Source organism: Microtus pennsylvanicus, chromosome 16 (assembly GCF_037038515.1).
Source record: "Microtus pennsylvanicus isolate mMicPen1 chromosome 16, mMicPen1.hap1, whole genome shotgun sequence".
In the NCBI taxonomy this organism is placed as follows: Eukaryota; Metazoa; Chordata; class Mammalia; order Rodentia; family Cricetidae; genus Microtus; species Microtus pennsylvanicus.
This window is the reverse complement of record NC_134594.1, coordinates 11,209,514-11,229,925: the sequence shown is the minus strand read 5'-3', so window position 1 is coordinate 11,229,925 and position 20,412 is coordinate 11,209,514.

Below are 20,412 nucleotides of genomic sequence, written 5' to 3'. Positions count from 1 at the left end.
AGAAACACTAACAATAAGAAGACCTTTATATACGTGAAATTTTATATATTCCTAAAACTTGGTAGCCACAGTTCAATGCAACTAGTTCTGATTTTTACTGTAGACCAAAGAACTATATGCGCTGTTACTAAATTCCATGTAGCCTAGGAGGGCATATGGCTCAAAGGATGCCAGAGATCCAGAGAAACAGTTGTCACAAATGCCAGGGACCAGACTGGAATCCAGGGAGCAGAACCCAAACTTCAGGCTGTCTTTACTTTATCACCTGAAAATCGGTGAGCAACACAGAGTTGATTCAGGAGGACTTCTGAGGTCAGATAAATAACACAGTGCTTGCTCATAGCAATTAGTGTTGTTAATTCTGAAGGTCCCCAGGTAGCATGCATGGGCCTGGGAGTCACTCTGGGGAGGGAGTAACTGTGTTTCTGAGGTGTTGTTGCATGAGACTGGGAGGTGTTTATTTTGCACTGGCTCATGGGAGACTGAGGCTTCCAGCATCCTTTGGTACTCTAAAATTCTGAGAGGTAGTTCTATTAAACACCTTTGAGTTTCTTAAGACAGCGGTGGGAGCAGTCAAGCCAGATGCCGGTGACCTGGGTGTGGGTCAGGGCATCTGCTCTGAAGCCAGTAAACTGTGTGGTGTGAGTCAGGGCATCTCCCTGGAATGAGCCAGCTGTGTGCTGCCTCCTTCCTCTGTCGCTGCTTAGGGAAGCAGTTTTCACTGTACTCTGCCTCGGGTTACACAGAGGTCTTCACCCCCATCAGAAAGAATTCAAGGTATCTTAAAACAAGCATGCATAATGCAAAGAATACGACATGAACCCTAACACATGTTTTAAGGCAGCCTGTGAAGACCAAGCCCACTCAGGGAAGTCAGGCCCATCTTCCTCCAAATATGCAGAACTTGCAACTAAGAACAAGACTTACTTATCAGTCGTTTCCATCCAACTACATAATTAGACGAGCTGATTAGAAAGTCTCTTTTTAGCTCATTTCTATCTCCAGGGTAGCTGTAGAATTACGTGGCTGTAATTTCGGAGGTTGGAGAAAGCATGAGATTTTGAGTTGCTGTACATCAAATGAGAGGTGAGTGGGGGTGTAGTCAAATATGTCTAGTTGATATGTCAAGCATTAGTGTCAATTTTTATTCACGGCTTTCTGGTTTCCTTGAAGGTGCCTCACGTGTTTTTATACTATCTAAATTTTCTCTTCCCTCTCTCTTCACGCTCGTGTTGGTATATTTTCTTATAAGTAATATTCACTTTTATTCTTTATCAAACATTATGATCAGTTTATTATACAGGGACCTAAATCCTTAAGAAATGTAAATATGATATCTAGAAACTTGTTTTGACTTGTAACTGAAAGATGATACGCAGTCCAAGAATGCGGGGAATTTGACTGTATTTTATTTTCACCTGTGTCTTATAAATTAAAGTATTATTTTAACTTGAAATAAACAAGTGCATCATCTTTCTTATTTCTCCTTCCCACCCCCTCAAAGAAAAAAGGAAAACAAAATTATCTTCCATTTGCAGCTGCTTCCAGACCCGTCAAGGGATAGCCTGCACAAGGGAGGTTGCCACAAAGAGAGCCTTGAAGCCCACAGGATACTCTTCATTGGCCAGACTGGGGCACTGGTTCTCAGTAAATGGAACACTAAATGTTCAGGCCCATAGTTCCTGACCTGGGTCTCTGCTCAGAACATCCGTCCTGTCAGAGGGATCTTTGAAATGTGATCCCTAGGGATGCAGGTCCCCTAGCAACAAAATGATTAACTTACCTTGTACATAGGAGGGCTGACCCTGAACAAAGCAAAGGTGTTTAACAGCAGTGAACTGAGAGAGGCAGGGAGGGGCTTGTGGAGAACCCGAGGTTTTGTTTGAGCTGGTGTCAAGTTGACAAACGTGAGAGAGGAAACCATTCCGAAGGACTGAGATAAGCTAAGTGCACAGATGTTTGAGCCAAAGCCTGGAGTGTTGTTTTGAAAGAAAACAGCACATCTGGGAAGTTGGAAAACAAGGCACCAGTCAGGATGAGTTGGAAAGTCAGGCTAGACAAGTCGATGTGGGAAGTGAGCATCTGAAGCAAGAGGTTGAAGTTTAATTTGATTGTTGCTGTGGCATCATCAGAAGGGTGGTGGTTTTATTTCATTCTGCATATGTTGTTGGAGATAGTACAGATCCAGAAGAGGTATGTATCATAAAGTGAACACACGCTGTGCAGCCAGACAGGAAGTAGAGGTGTGGCAATAAGAATTCTGGGAAGAGGGAAGTTTCAGTCTGCAGTCATCACCCAGACAGTGAGGAAGCCAGATACAGAGCAAACAAGATGTGACTGCCTCGCCGAAAAATGTACCAAGCCATGCGGCTAACACAGAAAAGAATTATGGGCTAATATAAGTTATAAGAATTAATTAATAAGAAGCCTGAGCTACTGGGCCAATCAGTTTATAGCTAACACAGACCTCTGTGTATCTCTTTGTGACTGAATGGCTGCCTAACCGAGCAGGACCAGGTGGGACAGAAAACTCGGTCAACAGACCAACTGTCAGTTTCTGTTGCATCCGCACATGTAGCTTCCAGGCAGGGATAAGACAACAGGAAACCAAGAGCCAGAACTTTCTTCAGACAGAACTGCCAACGGGATCAAGGACATTTCCAGAACTGTTACCTGAATGGTCCCTGCCTTAGAACTGTTGGACCAGTTTCCACCTCCTGTTTCTAACTCTGATGGTTTCTTTTGTCCGGTTGTGGGTCAGAGGAACAGAGTGACATGATGTGTCTGCTCTTGTTCGACTTCTCAGTATTGTTTATTGTGGTAGAGAGCTGAATTTATTCATTCCCATTATCGTTTATTACCCTGTTACATGTCTGTGCACACTTCATCGATTTCAGCTTGAGATGGGCAACGGAAGTATTTCTGAACTTGAGCTATTCACAAAGAGTCACAAATCATGGGACTTTAGACATGGCTTGCCATGTTTTTGGTTGAGTGTCTCACTCTGGACTCTAATCTGGTAATCTGATCTCCCTGGCCCTCCTCCCCTCCCCAAGTCTGTCTGTCTCTGTGTGTATGTCTGTCTCTCTTTCCCTCCTGACACTCTGATGCTTTCTATGTTGAATCCCTTCATCTGAGTCAACCATTGCTCACTACACTCTTAAACTTCAGAGCTGTGAACTAAATAAACCACCGTTTTAAGAAGCTACTCAACCTTAAGGGTTTCGTTAAGTAGAGAAAACTGGATGAGTAAAGATTAACAGGTGTGCAGTGTCCGGATTTGAGCTATGAGCAAATAATGCTGCGGCCACCACATGCACAAATCTTGCTGACATATGAAATGGTTGGTCTCTGTTGACGAGGCATGCATGTGCTAAATCAAAGTACATGATGTTCAGTGTTAGCACGCAGATGTCCTTCACTTGTGATGGGATGACGTCCCATAAACTCTTGAGAAGTTAGAAATATCAGAGGTTAGAAACGCCGTTCCTATACCCTACCTGCTAAATGTCCCAACTGAGTAGCACTGTGAACTGCAGACTGGAGAGAGTGTTGGTGGGTTATCTTCTCATGGCCAGTGCCTGGCAGGAAAGATAATCTTGAATGAGTCCAGAAAAGATCAAAATTCAAAAGATGAGTTACATTGAACATGCATTGCTGTTCCATCACCAAAATGAAAAGAAATACCCTAAGTCAGGCCTTTCTGTGTCTGGCAGCCTGGCATTTTTCTATGATACACCATACTTCACATTCTCCCCAGCAGTCAAGGATGCTCTCATTCTCCCACATCCGTGTCAACTTTCTGATTGTATTTTCCTTTTCCTCTTGGTCGATGGGAGCCTTCTGCAGCGTATCTTGAAGAGGATGACCCTGGAGAGAGCCCACAGTTAGGTTGTCAGGGGAACCATAAAGATAATCCCAGGATGATTTTGGCTAGGTGCAGGTCCAGAGTGAGGCCAAGAGGGGCAAAGTCTTTCCATCCTTCTGTGTCTGCCGCTTACCCAATATCAGAGAACTGAGAGATGTAAAATGCCCCTGGAAGCTGTGATGAAGTAGTCCCCACTCCCTCGTGCATATTCGCGCCTCTCCTTTCAATGATAAGATAATTTCCATTTATATAGGCTCCTTAATCCTGAAGCCCTTTGCAAATGAAGCCAAGAAGATGCAGCCCTGGGGTGTCATTCAGCAAAAGACAGAAAACAGAAAAGCCCCAGGTGTGCTAGCTCACTCCTCCCCCCTGTTCTGGAGCAGGCCTGAGAAGCTTGTCTCTTCCGGAGCTCCCTAAAAGCCAGCCTCCTCTGGGTCCCTGGCAGTGGATGACAGAGCTGTGAGGGCACCAGCACCTGCTCCAATCTGGAGCCCCCTTCATTGGGACAGCCAGGTGAAGGCAAGGGGCTACCAGATGGGTAGGCATTCAGCCAAGGCACCTGCAGACAAGAGAGGCATCTTCGTTTCCTGTGACTGGCTTGACTAATGAGCCCTTGCTGTAGGACCAAGAAGCTTTTGTGCATTTTAACCTTTAATCCCAGGTCTTTGAGACAGTCTTCAGGAAGCTGACAGGCCTTACAATTTAATTGATTATTTCTGACAGGCAGGGTTCATGGGGTATCTGGAAACTAGCAGCTATGGTTGGTTATGGACTGCAGCTGCTGGGACTCCGGTTGACATCCCCTTACCACAAACCCATTTGTGGGGCACGGTGCTCTTACCACTCACAAACAGGCCATGGTTCTCCAGAAACACTCTAACGGAGCTCCTGAACATCACACAGACACAGTTCCTGCAGAAGAGAGAACCACAAAGATTGAAATTGGGACTGTGAAGGAATCGGCAGAGGAGCTCTTTATCACTGGGTCTTACTGAAACAGAAGGTGTTCTCTCTGTAGTCAGGTCAATGTGCATTCCCAGCACTGCCTCCCCAGCCCTCTCACCACCGTCTCTTAAGGTCGCATTTCTTAGTGCATGGATGTCTGTGCAGCCTCCCTTCTGGTCCCCTAACAGATTGGGAATTTTGAAATTAGTGCCCTTAATATCCTAAGCAAAGCAACCTTTTCCTCAAACCCCACCCTTATCCTTTTGGGGTAGCCTTTCTGTCTCTGCAGGACTGACCCTCAAAGACATCTTTATTTCACTCCTGCCCTCCCTTCCACTCACCACGCTCTGTCAGAGTCTGATCAGTTCCACCTCCCATAGACCACAGCATGAACCACTCCTCCCTCCTGGCTCCACCTCTTCCTAGATCCTTCCTAGACTCCAGATGCTCCATTCTAACTGTGCCTTCTTCAAGTATTCTGTACACACATAACACACACATTTAACATAGATTTATGTCTGTCTTTTTTATTTGTATATGTATATATGTGTATACATGATATCACATGTGTAATGAGCTATGAAAATACATATATGTGTATATATATGTATATATGTCAAGCATTTACCTTAAAATACTCAGATTTTAAATAGCCAATATTCTCCAGTGTCTGAAAAATGAAATTTAAGCTCTTTCAATGGCATTCAAGCCCTTCAGAACAGACAAACTGACCTGTCTTTCTAACGACTGTCCGTTCTCCTTCATCTACTTTTACTGTCCAGTTTAGCAGATTTTAAGTTGAAATTTAGATCCACAATGTTATAATTATAATTCTGCTGGCCTGCCCTGTCACCTGGGTATTCTGTTCCTTTAAGAGACAAGTTCAGCCCACGCCCAATTTCCCCTTCTTGCCTAGGCACCGGCCTCCTCTCTTCCTCTTCTTCTGAACCTCCGCCTTCTCCTCCTCCTCCATTCCTCTTTCCTCTCTTTCTCTGTCCCTCTATAGCTCTCTCTTTTTCTCTCTCCCCTCCATAACCCCCTTACCCTTATACCCTTCCCAATACCCACTAGATAAACACTATACCTAAGCTTTTTCCACATGGCATATCTGTCTGTTTCCAGCCACCATGACCTTTCCCACCCAGACCTGCCAGGGTCACCTGTGCCATAACTCATAACACACATATTTCAGGGAAATTGTTTGGAACCCACCTAGGGTGGTAGAGAGGTAGGAAGGGATTCCACACAGGCAAGCCTGTGCCTCTATGGTCACCAGCCACACAATTTTATCCATCTGATCCATACTACGTTTTATTTACTATAGCCTTTGTGTTTAAATCCCAGCTTTCACTATGTAGTCTAGATAGGCCTCAACATTGTGATTCTCCTGTCTCAGATTCCTGAATTGTGGGATTAGAAGTGCACATCATCATACCTGACTACATGTTAATATTATGTACATAATTCCCACTTAAAAATATAGTGAGTTTTAAACCCACTGCTTAAAACAACCAAAACAAAACCTGTTTGAGCTATGGCATCGAATGCCATAACTCTCATGATCTCCCATGGCCCGAGCTCCTTTTCATTCTGGTTAACCTTTTCTCTCTCCCTGGTCCTGCACCATTTCCAAACCACCTTCAATGCACTTCGACGCGAAAGTGCTTTCTGCTTCTGTTCTCCACTCTCAGCTCTCATACCCTATCCCTTCCCTGAAGAAGAGAGCAGTGATGATTGCCGCAGCAGCAGGCCTGTGACTGACAGGCTTCTCTTGAGATGTCCAGGTGTGTAAGTGGAAGGCCGACTGAGTCACCCCAACCGAACAACCAAGAAAGACTCTTCTCAGACACCCCACTTTCCCACTCAGCCGCTCTGCGTCTCTAGAGAGAAACTCTTAGGTTTCGACCAAGGAACAAGTACTGTATTGGAAAGACCTACTTGTGTGCCCACTGAGAAGACAGAGTTCAATCCAAACAACTTGACTTCTGTCACCTGGCACAGTTCAATTTCCTGTACCCACTTCTGGAATAGAATCCAGCCCTTGAAAGTGAGTTTGGCTTTCATTAACTCTTCCATGCTGACATTCTGTCCACAGTACGCTTGCCATTATTTAACAATCTTTCCCATCTACATTATATCTTCCAGAAATCAAGTGCCTAGTTCATTTCAACTTCTTCCTTTCTCTCAGGAATTTAAAATGCAGTGTTAGAGAAGAAAACTCTCTTTCTGGTGGCAAGAATAGAATCTCTGGTCTGCTTTAGGCAGGGTCGATCACTTGGTCAAGGGAGCACCCCAGGAAGACAGGTTCACTTGAAGCCATGCTGAAGAGCTGCCTGGAATAATTAGTCCTTTAATGAGATACTTCCCAGAACCCCCAGCCCTGGTGCAATAGCTTACAAAGCCACAGCACAGCTGTGTAAGTCTTCCTACTTTTCTGAGTTACTAAGAAAAACGTAACTTCTCTTTTCTTCTATTTTTTTTTTCTAAGCGTGTTTTCCATAACACTTTGGGCTTCCTCAACATTTTGGCCTTCCTTTTTCTCTATAGTCTCCTTCCCTGCCATATGGCTGCTTGTCTGGCCTGTGTCTAACTTTGTGCCAGCTTCAGTGGCTTGGCTATTTTTGCTTCTCTTTACCATTCTCCTTCTCCGGGCAGCTGTTGAGATTTACAGCTTGCCTGCTCTGGGATTTTTCTTCTTTTAACCTCTAACAAAATAGCCTTTGAGTTTCTTTTTGAGTCCATCCTAAGCATCCCTAAGAAGAGAGCCCGGTTTCCCCTGTATTGCAAGTTCTCCCACTTTGCAGGATCCATATTTCTTTGAAAGAAATTCAAAGATAACAGATGCTGTTTTTGGATTGGAAAAGATGCATGAGATCCAAGTAGGCCAAGAATTAAAAATATTCAAGATAAAAAGGATTAGGCAGTGTTATATCTTGATTTGGAAATGTCCCCTGTAGGTTTACATTTACAATACATGTTTTCTGGTTGTTATTGCTGCCTTTAGAAGTTGTAAACCGTTAGGAGATGGGATCTTAGTGATAAAAGTAGGTGACCAGAAGTGGGTCATTGGGGGTTAAAGTTCATCCCCTAGTTACAGCCTTGTTCGCTGTCTCCAGATCAGTCATGAAAGTCCGAGAGGAAATAAATTAAACCTAAAGAGTTGTACAGAATTGAAGGTAAAGTTAGCAAAAGGCATCAAATCAGCAGTGGATAAGACAATAGCAACAAATAGGAAAGATGATGGTCTGGGCCAAGCTTTGGTCTTTCTGGTGGTTTTTCTCCAGCTCATCAGTTCTTGTGGGCAGATATGAAAAGCCAGAATCTTTACCTATGGTCTGATCTATAGTCTAGTGTGGAGGGAAGCCCTGGGATCCCCAAGCTGCTTAAATAAACAGCTCCTCACTGACATTTCATGATGTCATAGACCTAACATCGTTCCGAATTTTGTGCTCAGACTTCAGGACCCTTGACATAACCATGCCAGTTAGAAAGCAAACATGGCGTCAACACACACCTAACATTTTGTCGTTGATTTGCTCCCAAATCAACATGACGGCTTTTACTATGAGATCAATGGAAGTCAAGCCCAGAAAGAAATGGCCCTCACTCAGTAGGCACATATTAATCAATTAAGGGACCTATTACAGAGCAGTCAGTTCAGAGAAGAGTAGTTAAATTTGTCTATTTGTATAGTGTATGTACGCAAGGGAAATGCCAATAAAATAATCAGCCATTTTGTTACCATGGTTACCCGAGAATACACTCATATGCACTTGCTCTATGACATCTAATGGCCTATGGTATTAAAAACCATTGAGGAGAGCCAAGATCTGTTTTCATAGCGGCTCGTAGGAAAGATAATGAGAACAGCAAAGCCCAGGAAAGTGTGAGCTCGAAGTGCGTATGTGTGTGCTTCACCCACGTGGGGAGAAATACAAACAGGCTCAGAAATGAATCGCCATCCCTGGAAGCACATGGCTGTAGCCTTGGGGCCTCACTTCATCTCTGTAAAAATGGAGTCGTTCAGCCACGCAAAGAAATTAGCGCATCAGGAAGGGAGGGACGCTGAACAAAATACAAGTTCTAATGAAATCTGAAAGACGACGATCGTTGCCTACTTTGTGTGGCCATGAGGCAGAACAACCTGGGTGAGGAGAGGTCACAGTGTTTGAAGCTGGAGCACTAATGACTGTAACCCGCTGGTGAGAACCCGCGGTCTCCATAAAGTCCAATAGTGGTGGAAATAGCCCATTGGGAAAGGCTGATGTCTGTACTATAGGAAGGAGGAAAGAGAAAACTTCTCTATCCATGTAAACATCTAGTGTTTCAACAAATAGCGCCTTATTTAAATTGGCTGAGAAATCCCTCCTACAAATGTCTGACCCTTATGTTTCTCCCTCCTATACTCCAATCTTCTAACTTCCTCCTGGGCGAGTAAATCAACCAGCGTTGTTGGTGCCCCTCTTGAGAGTGCTTCTAGGTATAGCAGCAGCAAGTATGCCCACATGAGGTCAAGGCCGGTGCCAGAAGGCTTCTAGGGAGAAAGAGGGCACAGGTAGGTTCAAGCACCAGCTAGGGCCTTCGAACCTCACACCACAGTGAAAGCAAAGTCAAGAAAAGCCAGAGTTCCACTCCTATAATAAAGCTCTCTGCGTGTGTACTTGAGCGGGTGTCCAGGTTGACACTTCAAGATTCTCCTGTCTCCACCTCTCAAGTGCTGAGGTTATGGTGGGTAAACATCACCATGTTTAACTGTTGTGGTGCTGGGGACTGAACTGGGCTTCATGGATGCTAGTGAGGACTCTGTCAAGTCAGCAATGCCCAGCCTTGTGTGACAGTCACTTTGTAATTTGAAGCAGTGGCTCACTGGCCTGAGAAGCACTGCTTAAGGAGCCGCCCATCTCTGCTTCCCCAGCACTGTGTTTACAGAAAGGCCCACGTGGTCTTGAACTCGAGTCCTCAGGCTTACAAGACAAGTCCTTTACCAACCAAGCCATCTCCTAGCCCCAGAGCTGGCTATGAGTTTAGTTTGGTTGATTTTTCTTTGTTGTTGCTGTTGTTGTTGGGGGAGTTCAGCGGTTCTGTTTTATATTGTTTTTATAGAAAAATGATAAAGGGGACACTCTTCTGAATGGCTTTATCCCATGGAAATGATTCTCTCTGTGCCATTTCACAGTTTAGAGTATCCACAAGACACATTTTATGAGACATTAAGACTCCTCAGAACTCAAGGTACTTTCCAACGTTGTCCAAGAAAATTACCACCCATTTCTCTGGTGTTTTCCGCGTATTCGGAAAGTTTGGCACAAATGACTGTGAAACCTTATGCTGTCCAAAGTGAGCATAAATCTTTGTCATGTGGGGTTGGACATTGCTTGATAGAATCCTCCATGGTACACACAAAACCCAGCTCAGTCCCAGCACCACACAAATTAGTCATGGTAGTGAGTGCCGACACCTCAGCACTGGAGAGGTGGAGGCTGGAGAGACACCTATGGAGGGAGTTGGGAGATAGCCTGGGCTACTTGAGACCCTGTTTTTTGTTTGCTTGTTGCTTCTTTTGTTTTTCTAAAGTTGCTTATCTAAAAATTTGCTTGGAATCATATTTGATTATATACAGTGGAAGCTCAGCAAAGAACAGGAACACTAAAAAATGTAAATGCCCATGGTATATACACAAGCAGGCCCACGGGGGGAGGGGAAGAACAGGGGAAAGGAGAGGGCATCTTCTCATCCAGGTCCCAGAGCCTGTGGGATTGTTCAGACAGGGAAAGTTTGGTAACATGAAGAGAGAGATAGAAGCTGCTCGTCCTGGACCCCGTGGGAGTCTCACCAGCAAAGAAGGAAAACTTCCAACACGGTTATCAGTTGTTCAAGGTCTTTCTCCCTTTCCGTCATAGGCCCCCAATGTTTCTCATCAGAAACCCCATGTACAGGGAATGTGCTAACCCTATTGTGTGCCCTGGTGCCTCCTGGTTTGCCTTATCAGGTTCTGATTCCATCTTAAGGCATTGCCAGAGCTCCTGGCTTATCTCACTCACCAAGTAGGAAAGCTAAGGCGGTGGTTCTGAGCAGCCTTTGTAGACATAACTTGAGAGCTACCTATAGGGTTGGTATGGCCAATGCTAAGATGATGGATACTTCCTCCCGGAGGAGCTTGTACTCTGTCACAGGTGTGCTCAGCTTTCGCTCAAGTGTCTCTCTTTCTAGTAACCCTTGTGCTTCCTCTTACATTAAAATGTTTTTAATAAAGCCACGAACCCTTGTTTGGCCTGAGTGAAGGTCCTGCAAACTCTAGGGGACTCTTCAGGCTGCTAGGGATGGCAGCGTGAAGCTGTGTCTTTGCCCCCTTCACTGCTGACATTACAAAGGCAGGAAACTGGTAAGCTCATTTTTGATCATTTGTATCTCACAAGGGTGTGAAAACACATCCAATTTATATCTCTCCAGGCAACCAGAGTTCTGGAGTCTTGGTTTGAATGATATTTTCACAACATTATTCCACATAAAGAGAACTATCGCAGGCCGTTTTTGTCTTCAAATGGTTATTAGTAAGTTGTATGCAGAATTTGAGTTTGAAGGAGAAACAGGGCACAGGGCAGGGACAAGCTTCAGAATATCACGTGTGGAGACTAGGGTAGATCTGCAGGGAATGGGGACAGCCAGGAGGCTGGTAAAGTTTGGAGACTCCTTGCTGGAAAATTCCAGGGTTGCTTTCCCAGCACTTCCCACTTCCCACCATAGCCGACTGTGACTCACGGCAGAATTCTATTATAAACTGCAATTCACTGCCAGATGCCCAGTTTATGGGGTCATGCCGCATCCCTGCTTGAAACCCGGCGACTGCTCCATCCCTAAATACAATAAAAACTCTCCACAGCCTCCTCTATACAGTCTGCTCCCCACAAACCTGTGCCCATGGCTGTTCCCTGCTCCTCACATGACTTCCCTGAATGTCCATATCTACGATCCTCCAACTTCTATTTAATGGTATTCTTTGCACAGTATGGTTTTTCTCCTTCCCTATAACGAGATTCACCTTTCTCAAAATCCAGCACATAGCACAAATCCTGTTAAAAAAAAAATGTCCTTACCTCAATTCAAAATTAATCTCCCTTTTCTTTTATTTGGTAGCACTGTGAACTTGTTTCCAATTCCCTGTCTCATCCTCTCGTTCTTTATTGCCATCCACTGAATTGTGCTCGCCCAAGTTCCTGTGTTAAAATCCTAGCTTCCATAGGATGCTCAAGGTGGTTATTAAAGTTAAATGAGGCTGTAGAGGCGGGGACTAATTCCGTGGGACCACTGTCTTTGTAAGATAAGGAAAGATACCGGGGTTGTAGAGACCTCGTGGGGAGCAGAGGAAAGGTAAGTTTCTGTTGTTTAAAGCACTTAGGCGACAGTGTTTTATGCGGGTTGCTTAACCAGATGATTACACTAACCAAACTTTTATTAAGAATTTTCCACATATCAGGACTCTGAACCATGACTTCTGGGCATCAGTTGTCTCATCTGCCCAAAAGGAAGCCCTGTGAGGACCAGCCAGTGCATAGCCAGACATGTGCCGTCTGTGGCTGGAGGCTTCCTCAGCCACAAAATCAAAACCACACTTGGTTTAAGCTGTGCACTAGACGTGGGAGGAGGGGGAGACTGGCTGTGCGAAGAGCAGCTTCCTTTCCTTTCACACATCTCCGTGCCTCTTCTGAGTACTCTGGCTGTACGCAATTAACTCCTGGCAAAGAAACAGAGTTCACAACAAGGGCATGCTCCGGGCACAGCAGGATCCCTCTCGCTTCACCCTCCAGGTAAGAAAGATAAATGCTTTTCAGACTAGATGCTTCTCTTCAGCCTGCTTCGCCATGTCCCAATCATTCCGATCCTGTGTGTGCACATTTGGGAGAGCATAAACGAGATGTGCCAGGTTCCATCTCTCTCCTCCCCTCTTTGGCTTTTCACAGCTGACTGAGAAAGACTGCCCAAGTTCAACGAAATCGATTTTTTCCATTTAAATAATCTAAGCTCCATAAGCCTCTTAACACCCAAACAAAAGCCACTTAAGGCACAGCGAGATGATTAACATAGAAAATGGTCTCCACGGGGGACTCTACCTGCTCTTCCACATTTCCCATCCAGAGGAACTCTCTAGAATGTATGTCTACAGTTGGGCAAAGCTTTACCACCAAACATGAGTTCTGTTTTAACAGGCTTTTCCTCCCACTTATTTTGCAAATTGATCAACTTAACTGGCCAAATACTAATTAAAAACGCATTAGGAAACAGTTTGCCTTGCATGGCTTTGCAAATATTTTTCCTGATGTTTTGGGAACCCGGCGAGTTATAAAATCGATGTGTAGAGCTTATTTCTTTAATATAGCCCTACACACTGTACAAACCCACTGATTTGGTAGCCACTATGCTGCCAGGGGAAAAGGCCAAATGTCACCCTTAGTATCTCTAATAGGTTCAGGATTCACAACTGCACACAAGTATGGCAATATGTTATTATTATCATTTATCATTGTTTATTAATATTAATATTATTTTAAGAAGAAAAAAAGAAACCAGAAGCAGAGGGGATGAATCAATTGGTTAAGTGCTTGCCTGGCAAGCAGGGAGATTAGAGTTTGGATCCCCAGAACCCATGTAAAAAGCAAGGTGTAGGGGCTCATCCTGTAATCCCACTGATGACATGATGGGAGACAAGGACAGGACGTTTCCAGGCCATCTGTCCTGGCCTTCACACATACATGTACACACACACAAACACACACACACAACATGCATGGACAGAGAAAGAGACAAACAGTGATCCCAGTGTCCCAACACAATCTCACAAACACTTCTCATCCACAAACATTCTTTTGCGAGAAAACCCTGTTTCTGAGAGTCAATGCCAGTCACATCAATACAAGGCTGGAGACCTTACTCAGAAGGTCATGGCCAGCCCTCTGGAAATCCGTGCACAATCTGAATTGTGCGTGCAGAACTTCCAGTCACTCCTTGCCGACAACCATCAGTTTCCAGCCACCATGAGCAGGAGTCCCCGGTCCTGAGCTAATTCCAGCCCTATGGCTAATTCCAGCGTGTAGAATATGCCCAGGCAGTCAGTAGCTGTATTTTCATGGGACTTGAAAAATTGTATAAATGGAAAGAATCAAAAATCAAACCTACCGAGTATTTTTTTTAACCTCCTCATCCCCATTCTTAAAGAAGAATCTCTACTGGGCAAGCTGACTTAACAGAGGGTTATCCACTTCTTACAGCTGTGTGTTGACTGAGTCAAATGCCCAACTCCACTGTCTGACCAGAAGCCTGTAGGGTGTACAACAGTGATATTCTATTGCTCTCCCATTTGCTTCCTGGCTGAGGTTCGCCTCCTAGACAAGGCCCACACCCTTCATCAGCCATTAGCCTGACTTTTGTATGAATTTTAGGATAGTAAGGGGGAGATCAAGATGGATTAAACTGTCTGGATCCCCAGAAGCTCAGGCAGTAAGCATATTTTACAACTCAATCAACAAATACCTACAAGGCAGCATTTTGTCCTATATCATAATTTATGATGAAGAAGCCAGGGGCAAAATACATGAAGTTTGTGAAGCAGAAAAGGTTCTGTTTAATATCCTGGAAAGGAGCAACATCATGCCAGCTATGAAAATGATATTGTTCTCTTCCAGCTTCTGCCTCAAGATACACTGTCAGAGTTAGAACAAAGCGACCAAGTTCCTCCTCTGGGATAGCATGGAACTGCTAGATGGACCACAACTCTCTGCTGAGGGTCATCAGAGCCTCCAGACAGAGATCATCAAGGTGAAAGAAGTTAAGCAGATCTAGAATAAAGCAAAACAGTGTTATGTTTTCTCTCCTATCTGAAATCTAAAACCAAACCCAAACAGATAAACAGAGGCCGGAAAACAGAAGACAGACCTTTAAGAAAGGAAGATTCAGACCCAGGATCTTATGCCCAGAGCGTAGCCTGGGGAGCAAGGCTCATGTGGACCTTCTCAGTTATTGTGATCTGGTGTCATAGAGGCTACATTCCAGCCTTCCTGGATTACTATGGGGTGTTAGACGGCAGGGCATGTCTGAGCAGTAAATACAGTATGGACATCTGAAATCTTTCTAGCATGTGCAAAACAAGGAGTCATGCGATGTGGCAGCTACCCGTGGAGTGTGAGACTCACCGCTGTCCCAAAGAGCTTTGAGGAAAAAAAAAAAAAGACTTGGTTGAAATAGTCCAGTGACAAGGCGAAGAAGAGAGAGAAGGATGGGAGCTCAGAGGAGAATGAAAACGGCACAGAGAACCCCACAAAGACATGTGCTCAGCTATGTTCATAGCAGCATTGTTTGCCATAGCCAAAACCTGGAAACAACCTAAATTCCTCTCGACCAAAGAATGGATAAGGAAAATGTGATACATTTACACAATGGAGTACACAGGAAAAAAAGAAAAAGAAAGAAAGAAAAGAGAAAGAAAGAAAGAAAGAAAGAAAGGGAAAAGAAAGGGAAGGAAAGGAAAGGAAAGGAAAGGAAAGGAAAGGAAAGGAAAGGAAAGGAAAGGAAAGAAAAGAAAAGGAAAGACATCTTGACATTTACAGGTCAATGGATAGATCTAGAAAACATCATATTGAGTGAGGTAACCCAGACCCCAAAAGACAAATATCATATGTATTCACTTGTAAGTGACTTTTAGACATAAAGTAAAGAAAACCAGCCTACAATTCACAATCCCAGAGAACCTAGACAACAATGAGGACCCCAAGAGAGACATACAAGAATCTAATCTACATGGTAAGTAGAAAAAGACAAGATATCCTGAGTAAATTGGGAGCATGGGGACCATGGGAGAGGGTTGAAGGGGAGGGGAGAGGAAGGGAGGGTAGCAGAGATTTATTGAGTATAACTACACACACATACACACACACACACTTTGTATTAGTTTTCTAATAGTTCAAGTCAAAACACAACAGACTGGGTGGCTTAAATAACAGAAAGCTGCATTCCTACAGTCTGGGGACTGAAGCGCATGATGGGATAGACAGGTTTGGTTTCTCCCGAGGCCCCTCTCTGTGGCTTGCACACAGTCACCTTCTCTATGTCTCTACATGGGTGCCTCCAGGTCTGTGTCTTACTCTCCCTTACTTTATAAAATGAATCAGGTCTGACCTGTGGGACCTCAACATACCAGTAATTTTTTCACTGGAGGCCCTGTCTCAAAACAGCAGGGTGCCAAGTGCTGAAAGCTAGGACCCCAGAAGAGGAATTTGGAAGGGGCAGGAGAGATAGGAATCAGCCTGGGCTCTTCTCCGTCTTGCACTAATAAACCATCCAAACATCTCCACATCTCCGAAACATTTCTCCTCTAGCCAGGAATCTCTACTGAACACAGTTACAACCTTGTCATTTTACAACTCAGAAACCTTATTTCCTCTTGTCTATGGGTCATCAAATAAATTATACTCCAGCTGGACACTTGAGCCTTTTGACAGCAGGTTTATCTCTTGGTGTCTCAGGCTGCCTGACCTCTACTCTCTTCTTTGTCGATGACTCTCTCATGTTTGACAGCCGTAGCCCTTGGCTGATAACCTTTTTTGGCATGGGATCCACTGTCCACATCCACTCTTACGCCCAACCTCACCCTCTGCCCTCCACTACCATCTCCATGGATTCTATTCTACTCCAAGTCCTACTGTGTCTTTCAGTATTTTTGAATCTCTCTTCTTCTGGCATGTTCTTGTACCCTGACAGAAACCAGCCTCTCCTTCCTCCTAACCAATCTTGTAATAGTCTATTTATGATATATAGAGAAATACACCTTTCTTGGGACAGGACTTCCATGAGTCTGCCATAACCTATTGCTACATATTTATTCAAACAACAGAAAATTCTGCTAGTCTTTTGTGTTCTTGTATATAGACATATATATGTTCAATTGTTGGGGATACATGTGTGGGGGGTATCTGTGTGCAGGGGTGTGTGTGTGTGTGTGTGTGTGTGTGTGTGTGTGTGTGACCTTGGGTGTCATTCTTCAGGAACCTATTATCTGATTTTAAAAACAGAGTATCTCTGTAGTACTTGGAGCTTGCCAGTTCTGCTAAGCTGACTAGCCTGTGAACTCGAGGAATCCTCCCGACTCTTCTTCCCAGCTCTGAGATTAGAAGCACACCATCATACCCATCTTTTTGCATGGTTTCTGGACATTGAACTCGGGTCCTTGTTTTGCCTAACAGACACTATACTGACTGAGATTCGTCTTCCGTGGTTCTGTCGTGGTTCTAGAAATTCGAAGACAGAAATTGTGCTGTCTTGGGCCCCCTCTCCATCTGGAGACTCTAGAGCTGGGCTTATTTCCTCCTCCTCCCCCTCTCCTCCTCCTCCTCCTCCTGCTCCTTCTTCTTCTGCCTTCTGCTGTCTGTGGCTATTTCCTGATTTTTTTTTTTTGGCCACACAATTCTAGTTTCCAACTCAATGGTCACATGCCTCCCCCTCTCCTCTTCTCTGTTAGGTTTCCCTCTGTCTTCCTCCCATAAAGAGATGTTGCTGGACCTAGAACCTGTCTATATAAACTGGAATTATGTCCTTATCTTAAGGTGTATAAATGTAAAGATTTTTTCCTGAGAAGAGAATATCATGTTTGGAGAACGAGCACAGAGACATTTATTTGGGATCTGGTAGACACACCATTCAACCTACTGCTGGATGCAATCTAGTCTTGTCTTTAGATCTGGGCAGTGTCTGAGACTGCCTCACACATGGGTTCTTCTTTAGCTCTGCCCAGTGACTGACAATCCCTCGGCACGTTGAACCCACCTTTAAGCCTTTCCAGTGTCTGGTGAGGCTGTCTGCATATGGAGACCATCTTTAGCTCTCCCCAGTGTCTAACAAGCTTCCTGTGTTTGGCAAGCCTTCAGACATAGATGCTTAACCAGTATTTATGGGATCGGGGAGTAACTAGGAAGATTACCTGTGAGTTTTATCTTAGCCTCCACAACTTGGTCTGTGAGTAAACACACTGCTCACCTAAACAGTCAGCCCACAATGGCTTTGTTGTGTCTGAAAAAAATTTCTCACCATAACTTATGCTAATAGAAAGGAAAATAGCTGATACATTCTGGTATAAATCTCCAAGCTGGATGAATTTCTTATTGATAACTTTTATATCTTTTTAAATTCTTTATTTAGACACTTTTCATTTTTTAATCAAAGAGAATATTTGTGTGAGTTTCAATTAAGGCTTTTCTCTCTCTTTCATTATATCCTAAGTATATCAATTCCAGGAAAGACGAACTATCTGATGGCAATATTCTTATACAAAACAAAATAAAATTGGTCCATCATTATCTTTTAATTCTACCTATTTACAAATATTTGTTGGAAAACATCAGATTTATATATTCCCAGTAGTGAGTAGGGTGCCTTAATTATTTAAAATATGGCATAATTTTCCATGAGATCATCATTTGTCTTGTGGGCAAATACTGCAAACAGCATATAATTTATCTTCTAGAAAAAAATTAATTAATTCAACTTTTAACTTCACAGTATATTTTTGCCACATTGCCAAGACTTTTAGTATGATTTAAAATAATATCTCACATGTGGACAGCACTTTATACTATATAACCGCTCTGCTGTGGTTTCTGCCCCATTGACTTGCATGGCAACTCTATGACTCACACATGGCCTAACTACCTAAGGTTCACACTCTGGAAAACTGATCCTCCGTGTGGTGTGGAGGTGGTGGAGCCTGTAGGAGGTGGAGTCTGAGGGCACCCGTCCCTGAAAGTGTGGAGGTGATGGAGTTGTAGGAGGTGAAGTTTGGGGTGTTACACCGAGCCTGAGTTCTAACAAGAGCAGGTTGTTTTAAACCGAAACCAGCTCACAGACAGGCCCAGCTCTTCCGAATGCAACCACATCACTTCCCCCTGTCCCTCCATACCATGACACCACCAGAGAGCCCGCTTCAGATGCTGGGCGCCATACTGCTTATGAGACAAACACACCCCTTTTCTTTCTGCTTGAACTCAGTGTCAAATATTCTGCTACAGTAACACAGACCACATAAGAGGAAAGTGAAGCTTGCCCTATTCGGTTGTCTAACCCCAGCAGAACTCTTTCTGAATGTACTTTGCTAGTGATCAATAAAACTCTTCTCAATGAGAATAAATATTCACCAGGAACTATAATGATAAAGACCCTTTAATTTCCTTTTTCTGCAAAGCTTGTTAAAATCCAAGGTCTCTCTGTTTGTGCTAAGATAGTAAGACATGATCTTTTTTAAAACAGCAATGGAAAAGCTGTATCTTTGGAATCACTGAATAATGAGAATTAGAAAATGCCCAAGATGTTCTCCAGTGTCAGACTTGGTTTGCCCTCAAATGGGGTCAAGTGACTTTACCAAGGTCACGAAGTCAGGGCTAGAATACAGGTACCCACCCGAAGTGCTGCAAGCGTGGCCACAGTTAAAACCCAGGATTGTAGACTTTGTACATACATACGTACCGCATGTACATCACGGCAGCCAGGCAGCCTGACTTTACAGCTCACACAGATCAAGGGCGATGGGGAGGCTCCATGCTCTGCTGGAGTAGTCTCTGTCTGCTGCTGGAACTGCTTTGAGCTTCCCCTCTGCTCTGTTCTCTCTCCAGCCATATTGGTCACGTTTGTACCACAGGAATTAGCAAACACTATAAGCGGAACATTATGCAAGGAGGTGGGGTTAGTTGAATGTTTAGTGTGTGCCAGAGTGCCAGGGCTAAAGAGCTGTATCCATGGCTGATCCCCCCAGATGCATGAAAGAGGAATGAAATAATGGTAGATTTTTTTCTGTAAGATGTACCAGGAAAAAGAAATAATAAATCACTGTATCCTTCCTGGATGTCAGGCTAGGAACTCTTATCTAAGATATGCCCGCTAACCCTTTAGATGTCCTTATTACTCTCATTTTATCACCAGGCAAACTGAAGCTCAGAGTTGCTCTGTCATTGTGAGCCCTTAAGAGGAGAACCAGAGTCAAGCATCAGACCTTTCTCCAGCACTCGCTCTGTATCATGCTTCTTCTGGAAATAGACCAGCTTCTCCATGGATGCTATGGTGGGGTGTTTTTGTTTTGTTTTGTTTGTAATCAAAGACCTATGTCCTATCTTAGTTACCTTTCCTGTTGTGGTAGTAAAATATCCTGAGAAGAACAATGTGGAGAAAGGTTTTGTTTAGCTCACAATTCCAGGGCAGCATCCATCATGATGAAGAAGTCATAGTGGCAGTAGCTTGGGGTAACTGTTTAACCTGTGCCATCGCTTGTAGTCAGGAGGCAGAGGTCAATGAATAAATTTGTTTAGCTGGCCTCTACCTTGACATTGTAGGATGTAAGTCCACGGCATAGTGTGCTCCTCATTTAGGGTGGGTTCTTCCACTTGGATCAACCTAATCAAGGTAATCCCTCATAGGCATGCCCAGAAGTCTAACAAATGTAAATAATTTCTCACAGTGAACCTGAAGCTGTCATCCTAAGTGATTCTAGAGCCTGAGGAATAATGATTACTACTAACATTCACAGCCTGGGTGCCAGGAACCTGAGACAGACTTATGCACATGAGGCA